Genomic DNA, 20926 nt, shown 5'->3' on the forward strand with positions numbered 1-20926 from the left:
TTCCTCAGACTAATGCTGCTATCTTCTCCCAGGCCAGCTGACAAGTAGTGGGCACACTTCCCAGCATATCTCCCTTTACTACTTCACTCTGTGAGACAGAGGGAGAGAGAGAGATAATCAATGGGAAGGTTAGCCTCTTTGCTTATCACTTCCCCATGTCAGCTATTCCAGTTTCTGGGCCACTAGTTAAAGCCAGATTGTTAGGTGTGCAGTCAGGGCTTCATCTCTCTACACCACAGAGCTGAAAATACTTGCTTACACACACATTTTTGCCACACATTTTCATTTTTTGCACTTGGCTAAGTAATGTTTGACATATAGGCCAATTGTGCCACTTTAAAACAACTTATTCACTGAAAGCATTATATTTCAGACAGTTCATTAATGCACACATACCTACAGCGCTTTTTTTGTATGCTGCCATTTAATACCCATAGCTCCTTGCAACATTATGACATTTTTTGGTGAAGGCTTCTTTAAGTAATTTACTTACAAATCAACAAAAGTCAGCAATTGAAAGAGTAAGTTGTAAGTAATAAAATTACTCTGAAATTGTTAATCTAATATGCACTACAGTGAATATATCATAAAACAAAAATAAAAAGTGCAAGTCACCAACACACACAAGTGTCTAATACTTTTATGTAAACTCATACAATCATTTTTTGCATTTCTTCTCCACGGCAACATAAAAAGAAACCTAGGCCCATCCACAAGCTCTATTCTCACCTCAATTAAATGTTGCTTGAAGTATCAAAAGTAAATTATACAGGCTGAACACATTTGTACAATATGATCCAGATGTAGTAACTATTACAGAATCTTGGGTCAAAAGTGACCCACCATCCCTCCATTCACACCTCCCAAGCTACAGCTGTATTGTGGACAGCAGACCAGGCCTCATAACAGATGGACGCACCATGCTACTTTTTAAATACACTTTACAATTAAATCCAGTTGTGTAGACCAGCTATACCTATAACTTGAACCCCAACTGGCTACTTGTAAAAACTAGACAACATAGAAGCCCAGACCTGTGCTTTACAGTAAACTAACTCCATCCCAACTCCACAGAAACTGAAGTTAAAGAATTAAAGAGAACACTTGTCAAAACAACTAACCTCATTCTATTATAATAAAAAACACAATCCTAAGAAATGGTTAATTGACTTAGGTGTATTCCAAAAAAATGAATCTAGACTATTATATTTTAGATAAAATAATCACTCTCTTCTTAACTTAATAATTACAAACATTCCAGACAAAATCTCCTCACCAAACATCCACCCAGCTGCAGCGCACTGCCTAATAATATTTGAACTTAATAAAACTCACTTAAGTCAGTGAGCTTATATAAAATAAAGCTGCAAACTTAAATCCACCAATAAGTTCCAAACCCTCCAAAATATGGCACAAGTAAATTGGAACCAAACCCTCTCTTCCCAGAATGCTGATTTAATAGGTCAAATTTTAACTTGCACTCTGCCCTATTCAAAATAAAACATTCAAACAACAATGCAGAATAAGATAGAGGCTGCATTCCTGGGTGTGCCATCCTTCAGGTGAGATGTTAAATTGAGGCCCCATCTACTTGAGTTGGCAGTAACTCAGGTGGATGTAAAAGATACCATGGCACCTATAAAAAAGAGTAGGGGTCCTTTATTTACATCCTATTTACATGACAAATTATTTACATATTTACATTTTTACACAGTTCTATACATGCTTGCATATTTACAGACTTTCACTCAACCATTAACTATACAGTCTATTTTTCATCTTAATACATTTTTCTTTGAAGTAGACCCCCACTCATTCTTCCATAACCACCATATGTTTTTTCTTACTATCACTGATAATATCCATTTTGATTAAACATCATTTTGTTTAAGCTGTCATTCCAGGTTACTTATATTAAATAAAATAAGTTTTTGTCCATTCTTACTTTATATTTTTTGTTTCTGTTTTTATAATATCCATATTTAATCATATACATATTTATATTACTTTTTTTTATTCTCCAAAAAATTTTCTTCACATAATTTTCCCCATAATTTTGTGTTCTTTTACATTTTTAAAAATATACATTCTATAGTTTCTTCTTCACCACAATATAAACATATTTTCTCACATTTCTTTTTATAAGGCATGTTTGCTTTTACTGGCAATTTCTTTATTAGTCTCCATAGAAAATCTTGACATTCTACTTTATTGCACCAATTATTTCTTTCTTTTATACCCATAAACTTTTCTTCTGGTAAATGTTCCATGCGTTAACACAACCACTTACTATTTTATTGCCAAAATGTATTCCCAATATTGAAATTTTATTTATTGTAAATTGTACTCCTCCTATTTATCTTAGTCTCCCAAACCTTTACTTTTATCCTTATTTAATGTCATACCTCTGTTAAACTATCTACCATATGGAATATGGCTTTTTCATCCATAAGCTATTATAATAAAAGCATCTGCATATATCATTAAAAGTGAAATACTTATACTTGTTTACATTACTTACTTTGCATTTTCCATTTTATCATTTACCTTACTTCCCACCATATTCATAACTAAAGCAAATAATATACCACTCTTAGGACAGCCTTGCTTTATTCCATTACTCATCCCTATTTCTTTACTTAACAAAAGCAAACAAATGACCAAGAGTCAACAAAGATCCAAGTTGGATGAAGGAACAAAGTACACAAAATAAAACAGAAGGACCACCACAGCTAAAAACATCAAGTTTAATAAAAATAAGCTCTTTCGCGTTCTGAGGTAAATGCTTCATTAGATCTAAAACCATAGTACAAACAGCAGGCTTATATACATAAATGATCACATAACAATAAAACAATTAACAAATCAATTTATGTCCCTCTAATGCAGGTTTTAAAGGGATGGAGCCATTTAGCCCTGGATACTTATCAGCTTGCAGCTTAAGAATCCATACTAACTCAGCATGTTTAGTACATTTCACTATGTCACCTCCCATGCTATCAGCAACTAACTTTGGCAAAATTTTAACTGTAAAATGACCTGAATGTTCTGCAATGTGCATGGCTAAAGCATTCTTAATATCACCCTTTCTAATATCATAGAGATGTCTCCTAACACTATCCTTTAGGATTTTGTTAGTTTTTCCTATATAAAAACTTGTGCAGGAATTGCAGGTAGTTAGATAGACAACAATCATAGTACTTATAGGGTGTAAAGACAAAATTTAACTTAGTGTGCTTGAATGTATGTTCCTTAGAAATAAAGTAACATATGCAGCAGTTATGACAGGCATAAGTGCCAACCCTCATAAGTGGCAAATCAACCTTTTGCTTCATCCTGTAAGTCCCTCCACATAGCCGTCACTTTAAATTTAAGCCATTCCTATAGAAGAACCTAGGGGTTTCACCTACATAAGATATGGTTTTCTCATCAACAATTAAGCATTTCCAGTTTCTATGTATAATATCACAAACAGAGTGTAAATCACTAATATATTTCAAACCAGATCTTAACTTAGAGGTTTGCTGATAATTTTTCTGACAACTAACTTGAGAATTTTGTGTTAGGTAAGGCTTATAGACACTATTTCTATCATCATGTACTATCTTTTTATGCATACCTAGCATGGTTTTGTCATAGCCCCTTCGTAGAAAGTTGCTAGTTATATCTTCCAAGCTGGACTCAAATCTGGCATCTGAGGTGCATAACCTAGAGACTCTCATAAACTCTCCTTTTACTATAATAGTATAAATGTGTCTGACATGCATGCTGCCTCTAGTTAAAAATTATTCTTCCAGCATTTTTTTATGATAAAGGCAGCTATCCAATATCCCATTAGTGTCACTTTCCAAGTGCACATCCAAAATAATCAATTGGCACATTAGAACACAGCATAGTAAAGACTAAGAAGATTGTGGTGTTGTTCAGGTATTCAACAAATAAGTCCAAATCTGACTTAGAGCCCCCCCCATATTATAAATACATCATCAACAAAATGATGATACAAAAAAAGTTAGATAATTGGTGAACTCTTTAGTACAGAAGACTTTCTTATCTTCCCATTTGCTTAGGATTAAGTTGGCGTATGAATTATCACAGGGGGTGCCCATAGCAACCCCCACTGATGTAAGTGAAGATTATCTGCATACATAAAAACTTTATTCTTTAATACCAGGTCCAACAAAAGGCATATGGTACTTATATTTGCCTTGCTATATTCACTCTTATGTGTTAGCACATACCTTATAGCCTCTATACCAAATTTATTAGATATAGCTGTAAAAAACATGTTATATCTAATGTTACTAACACCGAACCTGTAATACCACTCTTTTTGGGATATAAAGCCATTTAAGTCATTCAAAAGTTGTCTAGTGTCTTTCAAGACATTTGAAAACTTTCAGACAATTGCTTTTAACTTCTTCTCTATATAGATGGAGTAAGGTTGTGTCACCCAACCTTCGCTTGCAACAATGAAGCATAAAAGTGGATTACTAGCATCTTTATGTAGCTTTGGTAAGCCTTTTATCACTGGAATTACTGGTCTCATAACAATCAAAACATCATACAATAGTCACAAACTTTAATACCATCCTCTTGGAGATATTCCTTAATCAAACCAATCCTAAAGGAAAATAATTCCCCAAACCTCTATACCTCATATAGACCTATATCATTATTAAATAATGTTGTTGTTGTTGTTGTTGTTTGTCTTTCGGCTCTTTCCCGGTTAGGGGTCGCCACAGCGGAACTCCGGTCTGCTAATGATTGGCAGTAGATTTTCACGAATGCTGAGGTGCCAGCTCGATTTCCAACCTTCAATGAAGGCACGCCCTTACGCATGTCTTTCGAATACCAGCCAACCGCAGGGAGGGTATGCAGACTCCACACAGAAGCTCTAAGATATTTATGACAATATTAACTAACAGAATGAAAATACCACTATCCAAAACAATAAATAATGATCAAACTGGATTTATATATCATAGACCCACACGTGACGGTATTAAAAGGATAATTTCTCTTATAGAGTATGTTAATAAAGAAAATAAAGAAACACTCATAATTGGCTTAGATATAGAGAAAGCCTTTGATTCCCTAAATTGGGACTATTTTTTCAAACTCCTAATGCTATTTGAATTTCCTGCATTCTTTGTTCATCTCCTAAAGAATATATATACAAATAATTTAGCATATGTCAAGTTAGGTCCTTTTACCTCTGAATGTATACATATAACAAAAGGCACTAAACAAGGATGTCCCATGTCACCGATTCTATTTGCTCTGGCTATTGAAATATTGGTAGATTCAATTCATAACAATATAAAAATCAAAGGAATAGATGTTTATAAACAATACAATTCTAAAGTAAAGCTATTTGCTGATGACATATTACTAACATTATCTAATACAAAAGAGACATTAGAAGAATTAGATATATTAATTGACAAATTTCACATGACTTCAGGACCCCATTTCAATAGATCAAAATCATTTTTTTTTTATTTTTAAATAAAAAATAAATAACTGCAGACTAAGGGGGATCACATCATAGGGAAACAAGAATCTACCTTAAAATATCTAGGAAATGAGTTATGCAAGGATAATAATGAATTAGTCTAAAAAACTACAATAATATCATCAACACAATTAAAATCTCCATGGAAAAATGGAACAAAAATAATATTAACATTTGAAGATAGACTACAATTAATAAAAATGGTTTTACTGCCCAAGATCCTATATATAGCCTTGGCAATACAACTGCTACCATAAAGGAATATACTTAAAGAAATAAATTCATGCCTAATAAAATTTTTATGATTTCCCAAAAGAAACAGAATAGCTTTAATACATCATATCAGACCATGGAAACAGGGAGGATTAAACTTTCCTGATATATAAACATATATAAAAGCATCAATATCTAAAACAATCTCAGATTGGATAAGTCCAAATTACTCTGCAAATTAGAAAGAATTACTAACTGTAATATCAATAAATGGATCTGATTTACAAATAAAAATTCAAATTACAGATAAAAACAATTTGCCATGGCACATATGTATTAGCAAGCAATATAACATAACTAAACCCACTAAAACTCATATGATTAAATATTACATTGACTCATTTAGGAAAATTATTAATGCAAATATAGATTTAAAAATCTGGTTTGATCTTTTAACACCATTTATAGTCAAAAATAACTTTCCACATAAAATATATAGATAAATTATTAATTCCTGGGAACAGAAAGGATTTGTTTGTTGGCTCCAATGTATCAAAGAACTAAAAGTTTTAGATATGCAAGCAATAAAAACAACATACAAAATTCCACAACAGGAGTGGCTAACTTTACAGAGTATTCTGTCATATTCACAAGATTTAAGTATAATAGTTAACAATTCTTCATTTAAAGAAATACCTAAATTTATGAAATACATATATGAAATCATATCTAATGACTTTGACATGGGAAACAGTACTTCAAAATTTTACAAAATATTGATAAACTATAAAACAACACCTAAAACTTCATACTGGAAATGTATAACAAAAGGACAGTCAATACAGTTAACTGAAGATATTAAAACAAATACCTTATTATTGATAAAATATACATCCTTTACACAATACTGGAAAGTTTTTAATTGGAAATGCTTGCACAGAGCATTCTTAGCCCCAGACAGAATTAGTAAAATGAGTTCTTCCATAAAAGGAATATGTTGGAGATGTGAGCAAGTACACAATGTAGATTGGAACCACATTTTCTTTGACTGTGTTAAAATTAAGCCATTTTGGAATGGTATTAATAACTTTCTACAAGCTTTATTTAATGAATCATTTTATTCAACTAAAGCTCTTGTATTATTAAATGTGAACAAAGGTCCTCATTTGAATAGGTCAAACATGTATCTTGCATGGACTCTACTTGCAATTTCAAGCAAGTGTATAACAAGAAGATGGAATACAAACACAATATAAACTTTGGAAGACTTCTACAGCCTACTGAAGACCACAACATTATTGGAAATTAAAATTAAAGAACTAAGAATTTATCCAAAGCCATTTATCAACAACCCTTGGTGAACACTATACAATAATTGATCAGACACTCAGATAATGGATTGGACATACTTATAAAGTAACTGTATACATTATGATCTATTATAGTGTCAGGCTAATGTAAGTAGTGTGCATAGTTATTTGAGATATTATGTATAAATCTTATGGAATTCATTCAAATGTATTTGAAAAATAAAAAATAATTTTGAGGGAAAAAAAACATCATACAATGATTTATCAAGAGTTCTGTTCAATAACATCTCATAAAGTATATCATCCACATATTTAATGATATCTCGTAGTCTCATATTAGGTATTTTTTCATATGTATTATCTTCCCCTAACATTAAGATCCATTGATGATAATCGGTATAATTCATAATAACAATGAGGCACCCCTTGTCAGCTGGCATAACACATATATCACAATTTTCTTTTAAAGGCAATAAGGCCCATTGTTCAGCCTTACTTAAATATGGCAACTGATGACAATATCATTGAGCTTGACTACAACCCTGAAAGTGTTTCTTTGCATCAGAGGTGGAATCGTTTGTTGCTGCCTGATAGGAATCTGCTTTTGGACTTTATTCACCATGAAGAACATGACAACATAGAACCACCTACTGATGAGTTTGTTGGCTTCCTGAAAATGGTAAGAGAACTGGAGGACAATTTATATAAACTTAAAAAGCAGCAGGAGGAATGCCTGTATTTGGAGGCATGCCTGCAATGCAAACTTATTCTTAGAGGCATGCAAGTTTTTTGCATGCCTACCTATGGTGAATCTCACCCAGAATTGTTTAAAAATGGCAATGTTTAAATCTGGAACTAAGTTTAAAGTATATACAGCTCTTATTAGATTACTTTAAACCATTAGAAGACTGGTTGCTTGAAACTGTGCTTGCTCTTTATTCTAAAATGGAACAATGCTGTTTGAATGCTAAGTTTAAGCGAACAGTTGACAACATGCTCAATAATTTGGCTTCATTTGAACTAAAACTACTGCTTATTAAGACTTGAAAATTATTGTGAGACTATCATAACTTTCAGGTTGGGCATATTTTTGTCTTGCCTAAAGATAAGGAGCATGCTATAACTCAAACATTAGAGACTTCAACCTGTAATGAGGTGGTAGCTCCTGCAGCAATGGTTATTGCCCATCATTTACATGGTGAATGTCTACCTGGAACATCAAACTCTCCTTCTAATAGTTCAGAATTTGTAAATGTTGCTGTCACACATAGCTTGTGCTACTTGTTAGAGATTATGAATATAAGGCTGAAATTAATTATGTTGTAAATATGCTGAAAGATAAAGCATAGAATAAAAAGTTTGCTTGAATATATGTATAGAGTTTAGCAATGTAAAATGGGCATTCATACTATATGTATAACAGACAGGCTTCTCTTCACAGCATCAGAAAAAGCCTAACAAAGCAATATTGGAAAGCAAGTATTACATGATTTTCTTATGTTTGTAGAACACGTATCTATTAACAGACATCCTTTCTTATAAACTCAGCAATACATGATGTTTTTTCAATAGCAACAGAACAGATGTTTACTTTCATACTTCTGTTATTCTGATTGCTTTCATTTGTGCATTTTCACATCAGCAGAACTGCTGACAGGACAATAGAGAAGTCTAAAAACAGACATTACGTGACTTCCCACAGAAGGCCAAAAAAGATACCAAGAGGAAAAAACAATATCTATGTGTGTAACTCGCACTCTATATAACAACTGTAGTAATTAAATTATATGAGAGAGGGACGGAGAGAGGGGGAGAGAGAGAGAGAGAGACATATTATGTAAAAGTCATCATTCATATCTGTAATGAAGGAAAACTTTGTAAATATATGCTGCAAACTGACAGAAAAAGTACATGTTGTCTATTATAAAAATAAGTTATCTGTAACTGTGCTTATAGCTGCAAAGTATATTTCTTTACCAGTGTGCAATTTGAAAGGCTTGGTGCTTTAAACAGACTGCAGATGGAGTCATGCAAAGCTCTGTGTCTCTGATTCAGCCAGTAAACAGCCAGCAAGACTGTGTGTCTTAAGAAGACTTTGGATCCAGCATAGCAAAGAAGCAGCACATACATAAAATAAATGTTTCACTACTGATGTTATTCATGATAATAAAGTCACTAGAACTTATGAACAGTTTCGGGCTACACCAAAGGTTGCCATGATGACAGAGGTTTTTTTTCCAAGCTACCAGCCATGACTGGAATGAGACAGGAATCATGATCGACCAGCAGAGGGCGCCACAAATAGAAGTTCTCACCAGATCGGACATCAGGGATAAGGAAAGTACAGAAATTAATCATTTAGTTTTCAACTTCTCTAATTATGTACTGAACTCTGAGGAACATTTGATTTTGAACAGGGGCTTGGCTTTTATATCTGCTACATCCTCTAATTTAAGTGAAGTACTATTGGATTTGAGACTTTTTTCATGTAATATAGTGCTTAAACTTATGTTTGGAAACTGTTTTGCTGCTGAAAATATTGACTGAAAAAAACCTAGTGCTATTATACCACCACTACTGTTGCATATAAGCACCTTTGTAAAAGCCTGTGAGGATGATATATGTTCTCACCTATTTTCATCACATAAACAATGTTTTTATAATTTAAGTAAGGCTGAATAATGGGCCTTATTGTCTTTAAAAGAAAATTGTGATATATGCATTATGCCAGCTGACAAGGGGGGCTCCATTGTTATTATGAATCATACCAATTATCATCAATGGATGTTAACACTGTTAGGGGAAGATAATACATATGAAACAATATCTAATATGAGACTACTAGATAGCATTAAATATGTGCATGATGTACTTTATGAGATGTTAATGAATAGGACTCTTGATAAATCATTGTATGATGTTTTGATTGTTATGAAACCAGTAATTCCACTGATAAAAGGCATACCAAAGCTACATAAAGATGCTAGTAATCCACCTTTATGTCCCATTGTTGCAGGCAAAGGTTGAGTGACACAACCTTGCTCCAGCTATATCTATAGAGAAGAAGTTAAAAATAATAGTCTCTAATTTTCCAAATGCCTTGAAAGACGCTAGACAACTTTTGTATGACTTAAATGGCTTTATATCCCAAAAGGGTAGTATTATGGGTTCATTGTTAGTAACATTAGGTATAAAAAGTCTTTTTACATCTATACCTAATGAATTTGGTATACAGTCTATAAGGTATGTGCTAACACATAAGAGTGAATATAGCAAGGCAAATATAAGTACCATATGCCTTATGTTGGATTTGGTATTAAAGAATAATGTTTTTATGTATGCAGATAATGTTTACTTACAGCAATGGGGGGGGGGTTGTTATGGGCACCCCCCTGTGCTAATTCATACACCAACTTAGTCCTAAGCAAATGGGAAGATAAGAAAGCCTTCTGTACTTATGAGTTCACCAATTATCTAGCTTTCTATCGTCATTTTGTTGACAATGTATTTATAATATGGGAGGGCTCTAAGTCAGATTTGGACTTATTTGTTGAATACCTGAACAACACCACTGACTTTGTAGTCTTTACTATGCTGTGTTCTAATGTGGCAATCGATTTTGTGGATGTGAATTTGGAAAGTGACACCAATGGGATATTGGATAGCTGCCTTTTGTCATACAAAATGTAGGAAGAATAATTTGCTAACTAGAGACAGCATGCATCCCAAACACATTTATACTAATATAGTAAAAGGACATTTTATGAGATCCTCTAGCTTATGCACCTCAGAAGCCAGATGTGAGTCCAACTTGGAAGATATGACTTTTCAACTTTCTACAAAGGGGCTATGACAAAACCATGCTAGATATGAATAAAAAACTAGTACATGATGGTAGAAATAGTGTCTATAAGCCTTATCTAACAAAGAATTCTCAAGTTAGTTGTCAGAAAAATTATCAGCAAACCACTAAGTTAAGATTTGGTTTGAAATATACTGGTGATATACATTTTATTTATTATGTTATATGTAGACACTGGAAATTGTTAACTGTGGATGAGAAAACCTTATCTTATGTAGGTGAAACCCATAGGTTCTTCTATAGGAATGCCATAAATTTAAAGAAACAGCTATGTGGAGGGACTTACATGATGAAGCAAAGGGTTGATTTTCCATTTATGAGGGTTGGCACTTATGGCTGTCGTTATTGCTGCATATGTAACTTTATTTCTAAGGAACATACCTTCAAGCACCCTAAGTTAAATTTTGTCTTTACATCCTATAAGTACTATGATTTTTGTACTGAGAATGTTGTCTATCGTGCTACCTGAAATTCCTGCACAAGTTATTATGTAGGAAAAACTAACAAAATGCCAAAGAATAGAGTTATGAGACATATATATGATATCAGAAAGGGTGATATTAAGAATGCTTTAGCTAAGCACATTGCAGAACATTCAGGTCATATATTTACTTTTAAAATTTTGCAAAAGTTAGTTGCTGATAGCAGGGGAGGTGACATAGTGAAACGCACTGAACATGCTGAGTTACTATGGATTCTTAAGCTGAAAGCTGACAGGTATCCAGGGCTGAATGGCTCAGTCCCTTTACAACCTGCATTAGAGGGACATAAACTGATTTGTTAATTGTTTTATTGGCTCTATTATGTGATTATTTATGTATATAAGCCTGCTGTTTGTACTATGGTTTTAGATCTGATGAAGCATTCACCTCAGAGAAAGCGAAAGCGCTTATTTTTTTTTAAACTTGGTGTTTTTAGCTGTGGTGGTCCTGCTGGTTTTATTTTATCTGTTTCTTTACTTAAGCAACCATTTATCAAAATCCTTATCTTATTATTGCTATATGATGTCATATAAACTTTTTTAATCTTGCCACTAAAATTATATGCCTCTATTAATTCCCACAATGTCTTATAATCTGTCGAATCAAACACTTTATTAATGTCACCTACCATAAGTTTTACATCAACTCTTCTTATTATCATTAACAGTTCTTGTCATTCCTTCCCTTTCATAACATGTAAATTGTCTTCCATTATAGTTTCCACCTCTTGATGTTTAATATATTTGTGCCAGGCACTACACTAACTCTGAAGTGCAAGATTAATTTATTTATTGAAGATACAAAAGCTGATACAGCTACATATAGGATGGAGATTGTATTCTGAGTGACTTGCAAAGGTATTATTTCACAGGTACTTACTAAGCTATTGACCTGTGAGGATCTTAAGAAGACTACCCTGCATCCTCTTAGTAATTATTAGCCCTCATGTTTTGGAATATTAATCTTCAAAGGCAGAGCAAATAGGTATATGTTTTGGTGGTTACAATGTCCCTATCCATGAGAGCCATTGGGTACTAAACCAGGGTTGGAGTTGTGGTTGCCCATCCATCCAAGTTACATTTGAGCAGAGTAAGAGAAGTGCTCTGTTTTATATGGAGGTGAAGACACTTCCATATAAGTGACACTCTTCGTGATGCAAACCTATTCATCCAACATCTTCTATTAATCTTGATAAAAATGCACAGCAGAAATCCAGCATGTGTCCATGCAGTCTGTACAATAAGTAGACCAAACCAACAAAATATAATCCATAAAAAACAACTCGTATTGTCAACAGTCCCTGAACATGAGGTCCAACACTCTTTCTTAACTTGGAAATTCAGCACCGTCCATGCAACCTGTACAATCAATAGACCAAACCAACAAAATGCATTCCATAAAAAAAAAAAAAAACAGCTCACGTAGTGTCAGTCACAGAACATGCAGTCCAACACTCTTTCTTAACTTGGAATTTCAGTACAAAAAAACAAGAAAAATGAAGACACTTATAAAACTTTAATACACAAATGATAAAACAACTGTTAAGCCCTTTCATCCCTATCACAAACTGGACTTCTTCAGAACCATACATACATCTTAAAACACAGTTTAAATATCTTTCCCAATTCCATCACCTGTATGGACATAAAACAATCACAAATCAACTACATTTTTTTTAAAAAGCCCACCACTAGTAGCAATTTAATTAAGTTGTAATAAACTTAATGAAATAAAATATTAATCTCGAAAATGCATATGTAAACATCGAAGTTAATTTTAAATACTAATACATAATACACCCTGTACTATATTAGACCCCATTTTTAATACTGGGGCAATAGAAACTTGATCATTCAAGCCATAACCACAAGTAGCACCAAGCTTTTATTGCCAAATCAATTCCCTTTGTTATAATTTTAGTTCCCTAAGATCCTCCCCTCACATAATTGTGCATAACTTCCAGGAGACCAAACTGAAACCTAGCAGTATTGCATTTCAAAGTGAGATTAAATAATGCATTATTAACATTGTTTCTTGAAATGGTATACATATGTTCATATATCCTTTGTGTAAATATTTGTTCAGTCTTTCACACATAGAATGTGGAACAAACCATACAAATAGCTAGGTACACCATTCCTTTAGTGCCACAATTCTCAGAGGTGAGATATATCCTATGGGAGAAATTCTCAAACAAAAAAACATGCTATTTCAAAACATAGAGGCATTGGTTACATACCCCACAATTTCATGAACAACTAAGGTCTTTAGTATTAACATTTAAATGGTGCTCAAAAAGGTATTTATAATTCCTGGCTGTATTAAAAAAATAGGTTTTCCACAAAGTGTCTTAAAAATCTCATCATTCACCTTTAAAATATTCCAATTATTATGAACAATGTTTTTCATTTTAACTGAGTAGTAATTAAAGGTCTGGCCATTTCTTTACAGATTGTTCAGTATCTCCTTAATTTCATGGGGCTTATACAACTCCCAACAAAGGGATATATATTGTACCCAACCTTTAACAATTACATTTTTGTTGTTATTTAATCACTAATTTTTCACATGATTTTTAGTAACAGAGAAGAGGATAGGTGACACATGGATGTATTGTGCACACATTTAAAGATTTAATATTTTCAGCTGCACTAATTTAGATATTTCAGTTCGTCATTTCAAATTGTTTATTAAAGGGTGGAAATTTGTGCCCACGGTTTCTATGAAACTACCAGATACTTTGATAAAGTTAAAGTTTAGTAATTTTAAAGAAAAAATATATATAACCCCCCCCCCCTTAATAATACACTTGGAATTTATTAAAAATGCTTGTGAAAAGGACGTGTATGAACTTTATGATAAACAGAAGTTCATAAGGTTTAATTTAACTAAAGATGAACATGAAGTGCTTAAAGACAAAAGAGAGAATGCACATTTTCAGGTTATGACGCCAGATAAGGGAGGGAATATTGTTATTATGGATAGGAATGGCTATACCAGTTAGATTCCTAATATGTTACGTGATACCAGTATACTAGTGTATCGCTTAATGAGATAAACATAACTAACAAGAAAATTGATTTCTTTCTTGATGGCACTGTGCTACTAGGAGTGATCGCCCCTGATGTATGTATGTTTTTATTTAATAAACGCTTTCTGGTTCCAGCTGTCTTTGGGATCCCCAAGATCCATAAAAATGTTGTTTCACCCCCTTATAGACTGATTGTCTCAGGGTAAAATTCAAAAACATGCACACTAGCTGCATTTGTGGATTATCTATTCAAGAGGTCCCTAAATAATGTACAACACATTTATGTGATTCAAGGGATTTACTTACAAAGATTTAGCCAAATTTCTTTAACATACAGGCTACTTTTTCTACTCGGTGGCTATGAGTGCCAATTGTGCCCCCATATTTGCAAATATGGTTATATTCAGCTGGGAGAAATAACATGTTTTAAATTCAGAGTACAGTAAATATTAGTTTATATAGTGCCACTTCTTGGATGATATGTTTATCTTATGGAAGTGTACTGACTTGAAGATTGAGGGAATTCTTGACATATATTAATAAAACAAAGTCATTTCTTAATTTCACTCATAACCACTCTAGTGAAAGGCAGATATTTAGATGTAACCATCTATAAGAATTATGATATAGGTGGCTTTGGTTCAAAGATTTATAGAAAACCTTCATTTTCTAATTGCTATCTGCATTTTTAAAGTTGCCAGTCACATCATACTAAAAAGGGGCAACTGGTAAGGGCAACAAGGATGTGCTCTGAATATACATTTTTTTTTTGACTGAGGTGGGAAAAATAGTCGATATGTTTCTGGATAGAACTCTGCACCCTGTTTTTTAAATAACATCAAAGATGTAATTGTTAAAGGTTGGGGTACTGAATATGTCCCTTTGTTGGGGGTTGCTGATAAGCCCGATGGAATTAAGTAGACACTGAATATTTTGGAAAGAAATGATTACACCAGCTCATTAGTTCTCACTTTTAATTCCTGATCGAATAAAATTAAAAACATTGTTTACAATAATTGGATTTCTGATCCTGAGAAGAGAGACAAGTCTTTGAGATGGTCTGCATAGTTTTATGATTTAGGCTTTTGATGTGTTTAAAGAGGAAGAGTTGTGGTTGCTCCTGATGTGATGTGTTTTTCGGCAGGTACATACTCAAAGGGAATTATTCTCAACAACTGGCCTAATGAGTGGCTAGTACAGGGGAACTATTACCTACCTGGATCTGGATGAGATGCACTTACACATAAGTTGTGCAATGAAAACAGACATCCTTAGGAAAGCTGATACGTGGTGATTACATGACAGTGCATTGTTATCATAGGTACCCTGATCTTTGACTACAGAATCAGTTTTTAGGGTATGTGAAACTTCAAGGTAGACTTCAAAAACATCTAATTTGTAGTAAGGAATGTCTGGTCCTGTAATGTTTTTGATGGTTTCATTGTGTAATGTGATTGCCACTGTGATGCTAAGATGTTTGGAAAAGGGCATGGAAAGGATGGGGAAAGAATAATGGAAGGTTAGTTATCACGTAACTAAAGGCAGAACTTGAAAGGACTTGACAAGTCAAAGTCATTCTTATTTTGGTGTTTTCATTTTTGTATGTATCATTTCCATTTTGCCACTGCATTCATCTACCAACAGATTAAGGATGGCAGAGCAGAGCAGTCATGCATCCAGGGGTTGGGAGCGTGGCTTAATGGCTAAGGTGCTTGCCTTACAAACACAAGGTGCAGGGTTTGAGTCTAACAAGGGATAACTGGCTAGGTTTAAAATGGCTCGCAAGGGCAGTTAGCTTAGTACTAAACTATGAACCTATGAATCTACGGTGTCAGAAGGGGATTGTAGGGGATTTGTACATATCTTGATGGAGAAACACTGACAATTTGTTTGTTTACAGTTTCCATGAAGATAAATGACATGGTTTGTGGTATGCATTACCAAGATTCTAATGTGATTGTCTGGTTACCACAGTATGACAAACAGAGGTTCTACCACTTGGAAAGCTTGGCCATGAAGCAGGAAAGCTACCTAAAAGACATCTGAGACGACATTTAGGGCTACCATTGCAGTCTTTATAATAGTTTCTATGATGAGTGGACTCTTATAGAATATTATGGTACTGTATTTGCTAACCTTTATCTTACTAAGCATTAGCCATAGTTACTGTGTATTGTTGCTACATTACATGGCCCAGTATGATATAATTCACTGTGTGTTAGTTTATAGCACCATATCAAGTGACTGATTATTTCATTCCTTCTTATAGCAGTGACTGGCATAAACTGGTTAGGAACATATGGGGGGGTACCATTTCTTGTTGCAATTATGAGAATTATGATTCTGTAATTGTAAGCCTGTTATTTTAAGAATATAGACAAATTTGTGATCTCACAGTATTCATCCTACTCCAAAGTACAGTGAACTCAGAATTAGAATATGTAGTCGATTGGGCATTGCCCTCCCCCATCAAAATAAGTTTTAATGGTGTAAGAGCACATTACAAAATTTGCCTTTAGGGAATGAAACAGTTTTTCAAAATTTCAGGATCCATACATATTGGTTGCAGTGCATCTGACAGAGAGCTGAGCTGTGATGGTAATGATTCTGTATCTAACCTTATAAGCAAAACTGTAGACAGATACATGCACCATACAGCAGTGATTACAGTTACCTGCTTTCAGCTTTCAGTCTGTTATTGAACTGCATGTGTTCATGCTAGTCTTACTGCAGTCCAAGATTTCATTGTGTGTCTTGTAGAAGGATGCTGGTAAAGCTCTGCTTACGGAAATATATTATGTTATGCTAGACATGTGTAATGCTTCTCTAACAAGTGGCTATCTAGGTTTTTACAGGGATAGTGCATAGATGTTCTGGTGCTCTTAACAGAGAGGGTGAATTTGTTAAGGTGCACAGTTTAACATAATGAGCACCATGTTAGAGTTGTTGACGTACCCCTCTGGAAGGGACACTGCAATGTGACTATGGACAGTTGAACAGTACCAGGCCCACAGTTCCAGCACTGTTTGTACTTCAGTAGTATTAGTCTGGTATGTATCATGTTAGCCATGATGTACAGTTAGTTCTCTTTGTGTGGTTGCAATTATTTTTTTTTCAAATGTTTAACATTTTGTAACATGGTACTGATGAGCATTTACATAAATAATGTGTAAATCCATATGGCAAGTGACAATGTTCAAGATGATTTATTTTAAATATACTTTTATTGGCCGAATCTATCACTTACTAATATTTTGATTTTTTTGACTATACAGCTATGTGAAAAAATGATTTCTAATGAGTAAGCTGAGAAGACAGTGGTATCCAGAATGATTTCTGACTGTTATGTTTCTGGCTATATGTTGTGAAAGCAGTCATTTCAGATGCTCACATTATATTTCCAGTTTTCTATAGCAGTTTACCATCTGTAGAGTTGTACACAGTGTGTATGTTTGGGTGTGGGGGGCTTACGTGATGCAGTTAGTCTTGTTCACTTCCTCACAAAATACAACCACCCACAGATACCTATTTAACAGATACCTATTTAACAGACACCTATTTAACAGATACCTATTTAACAGACACCTATTTAACAGACACCTATTTAACAGACACCTATTTAACAGACACCTATTTAACAAATACCTATTTAACAGACACCTATTTAACAGACACCTATTTAACAGACACCTATTTAACAGACACGTATTTAACAGATACCTATTTAACAGACACCTATTTAACAGACACCTATTTAACAGACACCTATTTAACAGACACCTGTTTAACAGACACCTGTTTAACAGACACCTATTTAACAGACACCTATTTAACAGACACCTATTTAACAGACACCTATTTAACAGACACCTATTTAATTTAACAGATACCTATTTAACAGATACCTATTTAACAGACACCTATTTAACAGACACCTATTTAACAGATACCTATTTAACAGACACCTATTTAACAGATACCTATTTAAAGAAAAGCAAAAGCAAAGTCAACATCAATATTCAAATAAACATGCTTTATAACAGTGAAGACTATTCTTTTTTTGTTTTGGATTTCTGCTTGTGATGGAAAGTACATACTACAGGATGAAAAATAAAATGTACTACTGAGTGGTCTTATTTTTATTCATTTATTTATTTATTGTAGTGCTTTATTTCACAAAAAAAATGAAACCACTAAACTAGATAATGGTTACATTTCTCAGGCAGGGGTAGCATTTTCTATATACATTTCATCTTAAGCATATGCTACATATCATAGATTTTAAGGTAACACAGTCATTAAAAACAGTGTTTTTGAATGTTCTATGATGTTTAAGACCAAATATCTGTAGAAACTGCCAGATCTGAATTGATTTAGTTATGACCACATGTTCTACATGTTATTTTTCTCACTGATTTGGTCTATAAGTCTGGGTGTTGGCACTGATACAAAATATACAGTCATGCTGTGGTATTTCTGCACCCTATAAATAGTCCCTGTCATCAGCATGTCCATTGCACATCATTTCCACTCTTGTGGTCCTCTAGTCAAACTGCCTGAAAATGAGATGTGAGAACCTCACACAGCATACACAGCTGTAGCTGTCCCATTTCGGAAACTCACTACAAGTCTAATGGGTGAGTAAAAGGAGCAGACAGTGACTCAGTGTAAAGATGACTGACACAGTGCAAATAAATGAGCAATGCTATGCTCTTTGTGACTAAATGCACTATAAAATGAGACATGCTAGTGAATTTAAAAATAAAGCTAAATGGTTGTCTCACTGCCTTATAAAAAAGGCACAAATGGATCAAATGTACAGTATACAGCATTGCCAAATTAATTACAGTTAACCCACAGTAGTTAAACATTACATATGAATGTTAATGTATGATAGTTCATTTAGTTATGGATTTATTTATATATTGATTGGTTGATTCATTTTTATGCTACTGAGGTAGTGAACTGATCTATAGTGGACCATTTGGGCACACAACCTAGGTGAATAGGATCTTAAATACGAAATTAGCAAAACATAGTTACAAATGCAAGAATTTGCTAAAGCGTACACACACGCACACACACACACACACACACACACACACACGCACACACACACACACACACACACACACATATATATACATATATATATATATATATATATATATATATATATATATCCATACACACACACACACACACACACATATATAGATCTACTTCACATGACTGAAAAGTCAAAATACTGAATTTCATTTGACTGAGACCACAATACCTAATTTTCAAAATACTGAAAACTCAATTGACTGAGTCTCATTGTGCTGAAATCTTACAATGATGAATTTCAAATTACTGAATTTTAAGCCATGGACATCCACACTTGCAACACCAATGACTAACTCTTTCCAAAACTTAAAAACTACTTACTCTCTTAACAGAAACTGAGCAATATAAAACCAAACTAAGTGGGGGGTTACTCCCCCCACACCCCCAACTATATATATACTAACTCCAGGATCGCAGTACAGTGGGGAAAGGCATATTCCTTTTACTTACCTTACAGTACTGTACACACTGCTACTACTGCCAGGAGTGCACAAAATGTCCGCCATATTACTTTAGATACTTTCCATAAAAATGTAAAGAGACATACCCACATTTAGAAACACTACAACACTACTTTCTATGCTACTATCGGTATTCTGACAGTCGACACTTTAAGTTACAGTAATTTTTTTTTATCACAAGCAAGTCACAGGTGAAGGGAAATACATATCATGTCTCTAGCTTAAAATACAGTATCTTGAAATTCAGCATTCTAAGCTTTCAGTATAATGAAGCAGACCCAGATTAAGACGCAAGAATACAGTTTACAATGGCAAAATGTACAAGGGAAACTGATATCGATCTTAGCAGGGCTTGACAATTGAGGTGCACTATAAGTGTTAGATGTATTCTGTACAAATAAGCAGCCAAACACTTTCAAGAACATCATGTGCAACTGCACTCTGAATAGTTCCTGCAATGTTATGCCTAATTATGTTATATTTTATTACTAGTAACTTGGCAGTTCCCCTTTGCTTATTTAGATTTTGAAAACAAAATTCTAATGCCCCACTCCTTCCAGATTTGCAGACCATAATTCAGCATTTGAATTTTGTGTATCTAACCACAGCATAGGTAATCTGACAAAAAACCCTTCCAGCTATTGCTTCAACTAGTCTTCCATTATCAGAAAGAATAGACAAATAAGCTGAATATATGTGGTCTCAGTTTTTGAAGACAACAACAGGTTCTGAAGTTCTCCCTGACATTCTACCACTATAACTGTTTTCAGCTGCGGTAAACATACACCAAAGGACAGCGTCATAAATGTAATGGATGTCTCTGCAGATGAGAGTGAATTGGCTTATGGCAAGAATCAAGTGTTTCCTCCAGTTACTAGATTATGTGCTTTAATATTTATAATATGGCAGTAGAACATACACTATAAATATCTTTGTAACC

This window comes from Protopterus annectens, chromosome 2.part0 (assembly GCF_019279795.1).
Source record: "Protopterus annectens isolate FY-2018-M chromosome 2.part0, PAN1.0, whole genome shotgun sequence".
Classification (NCBI taxonomy): domain Eukaryota; kingdom Metazoa; phylum Chordata; order Ceratodontiformes; family Protopteridae; genus Protopterus; species Protopterus annectens.